The 3343-nt window shown below is 56.2% G+C and overlaps 1 pseudogene; it reads right to left on the reverse strand.

Annotated features, from left to right (window-relative positions):
• Window positions 1-871: 871 nt before the first annotated feature.
• LOC119113993 (uncharacterized) lies at window positions 872-2990 on the reverse strand (annotated as a pseudogene).
• Between the last annotated feature and the right edge of the window lie 353 nt (window positions 2991-3343).

Consider the following 3343-nt stretch of genomic DNA (forward strand, 5'->3'; position numbering starts at 1 on the left):
TTAACCCGTGGGGCACGCACACAACGTCACTCGGCGACTGAAAGAGCTCCCGCGCCGATAGGTGCCGAGTCAGCAGCACGGCGGAGCTGACCGCATCGCCCAGCGCACCAGTCAGCGATTGCGTTAAGATTTCGGTGAAGGCAGGCCTTGCGAAGCAGACTACACCCGATCTATCACATCAGGATACGGCTCGCATTCTGGAGCGTTCGTTCCGTTCCCAAATAGATTTGCGAGGTGCATTTCAGTTTGCCGGAGTCGGTCCTGGCCGTGACGCGAAGTGCGCGGAGTTGTTTCTGACTTTGGTCGTTCGCTGTGCTTAAGAGCTTCGCGTCGGCTTTGGGTCTGACCTCAGGAATGCGCCACACCGGATCCGGGAATGCATTCCATTCCAGCACTAAATCCCGGTCGATTCCGGCTGTGTTTCCATTCCATTTCCATTTCGGATCTGAGCCCGGTCTTTAGGCTGAATCAAGCCACACGCCAGCAAGACACGTCACACACACGACGTGGGCAGAACGAGGTGATAGCAGACACGATTGGGAAGGGCGTGAAGATGACGACAAGACCTCGGCTAATGAGGCCACTCATCCCAATGAGTCATATCCATGCTACAGAATGTCGATGTTACATGCCCAATTCGAAATGTTTAACATGCGTGATATCTAAGGGGGCAAAGAGGTTAGGCGGACGTCAGGTTTGCGCGCCATTTCGCGAGAGTTTCGCGCGCATTTCGCGAGACTGCCCTGCTTGAAGGTTGGCAGGCTGTGGTCCGGTGTTAGGCCAGACCACTTCGGTTGGGAAAGTCAGTAGAAGCCAATACCTGCCTTCGTCGGACACTCTTAGTTTTTGACTAGTATAAAGTCAAAAGAAATATCCGGCCCAAAAGCGTGTATTCTTGTCTTGACGAATCACACATTGTATGAAATGGCCTGAGGTCTAATTAATAATCTAGTGAAAAAACCACCAGAGGTATCTACGAATTCTACATTTACGGATATAACTGAAACTGTCGATGTGCGCACAGAACGCAAGAGCGGGTCATTCGATAACACCAAACGAGTCATTAGGTCAAGAGGGCAGCACCCGATCCTCTGCCGTCACACAGGCAAGACCCATGAGCTACTGATCAATCATTTGTATGACGTCATGCTCATAAAGTCATACCTTGAACGACCGAAGCATTCAATTGCGTCCCACATATGTACCACATGTGGTGTCAGAGTGCCGGCGTTACACCTCACAAAACGCGCCTCCTGATGTCAAACATGACGTCAAACTGACGTCGCAAGTCAGGCAGACCGGACATCAACGCTGTCCGAGTGCGACGTCGTGACGTCCGGGATGTCGTGACGTCACTGGAGCCCGCGGTGAAGCCTCACTCGGCCGGCTTGCACACGTGCTGCTGCAGGCAAGCGTCGTAGCAGCACTTGTCGCTGAGGCCGCAGTGCTTGTCACTGGCGCATGGCCTGCGGTCTGGCCAGGAAGGTAGTGCTGCTCGGACAGACCAGGCGCGGGGGTGGACACTGGCCCCGGTGGTCGGCCGGCGGCGCTGGGGGCAGTGGCGTCAGGTCAGGCTGACACAAGGTCTGGTCACGACTCGTTCGGTGATTGTGTGGCATGTGTGGGACAGTGTCGTGTGGTGGGCACCATTCGTCTGGCCTGACGTCACGGATAAATCATCTGTCAAAGCATGTGAGAGGCAAAGCATAAGGCCTTTACTACTGTATTATCTATATGCATAATGTTTCTCTTAAACGCACTCAATATCTTACGCTGGTTTACGAGGCATGAAACTACTTTACCCATTTGGCGCCGTAATTTTAGTACAGGATTATAGACGGCGAAGCACCACTCCGATAATAGTTCACAAAATGGTTCGCTGTCAAAATGATGACACTGCTAATTTCTAGCAGACTGACTGTGGTAATTTTCGGGCGCGGACAAATTTCATCATATTCAGCATGGTGAATACTAATGGTCTATATGGATAAGAACGCTTAACAACTTGATTGCTTCGTGAGCATGAATGCTATGGCACATATTGAGGCATTGCCGAGTTTCCTTTTTAATATTGACCACATGTGGTGTCGGACGCCGTCAGCTAATCATCAGGAAATGCCCCAGAGTCCCGCTCTATTTTTAAAAAGAGAGGGGTAGGTTTTCCTGCCGCCAATGAAGGAGCAAAACTAGACCACGAAACGGGTATCTGCAGTGCAGGTAGCACTGTTTTTTTGCAGCAACGCCCAGGAGCGCGCCCAAGTCCCGACGATGTCATGAACTGAAAACCGCCTTTATCGAGGACGTCCGCCCTGACATCTGGACCTGGATCCGCCGCTGGCGTGGTCGTGTTTTACCGGCCAGCGAACGAGCCGCGCCCTGCGCTAAAACCACGGGGCACGCACGCCGAGGGAGCCGCCAACGCGCGGAGCCGGCGGTCAGAAGGGACCGCAGCTCTGCACACGCCAATAGCACTCCGAACGCGTGCGTCACGGGCAACCACACGGGCCGCGATCCAGACGCTCACGTGAAACGGCAGCCGACTTGGACTCGACTGAAAGCCTGTCTACGTGCACTCAGCGGTGGGGAGGTGGAATAGTTTACTTCTGCGGTCGGGCACCACTTAGTGGTTAGCCACAAACCGATTCACCGCGTTACAACTCCAGACGTGGTGTTTGTACTGGGCACAATAATCAACAACGCGGTGGTAGTGACATGACTGACGGGTTTCCAGTGTGAAATGCGGTAATTTGCAGGGCAGTCACGGGACAATCGTATGCCTCTCATCTGCAACTTCTTGCGCTCGACAGGTAAAGCTGGTAGCTGACCTGCGGCCGTTTGGCAGCAGTAGAACCTGCCGAAGGGGTCACGGCACCAGTAGCGGCAGTCGGCGCTGGGCGGCATCGGGAAGTGCAAGCGGCCGCCGCTCTGCAAGCTGGAGGGGCCGGCTAAGGCGCCGCTGCCGACGCTGGTGAGGCCCTGACCATGTGGCTGGCTGATGTACGACTGCAACCGTCTGGGCCGGCGTCAGCCCGACGCCGACGCCGAACGTACCCGAGAGGGGGGCAGCAGCCCGCACCCCCGACAGCCCGATCAAGCTCGACGCGTCGGGGCCGACGGCGCTGATGAGCGGCGACGCGGGGACGGCGGGGAGCGGGTCATCAGCAGCCGGAGCCACGGGGGGCGGGACATCGGCGGGCCGGGGCGGCGGGAGTGGGACGTCTACGGCTTGTGGCAGCGGGAAGCGGAGCGTCGGCAGCGTCTGACGGCTCAGGCAGCAGGCACTCTCTGAGGCTGCCGCCGGCCGTAAGGCTTAGCTGGAGCGAGAGCAGCAGCCACAGCATCT

Source organism: Pollicipes pollicipes, unplaced genomic scaffold (assembly GCF_011947565.3).
Source record: "Pollicipes pollicipes isolate AB1234 unplaced genomic scaffold, Ppol_2.1 Scaffold_7262;HRSCAF=8765_pilon_pilon_pilon, whole genome shotgun sequence".
Classification (NCBI taxonomy): Eukaryota; Metazoa; Arthropoda; class Thecostraca; order Pollicipedomorpha; family Pollicipedidae; genus Pollicipes; species Pollicipes pollicipes.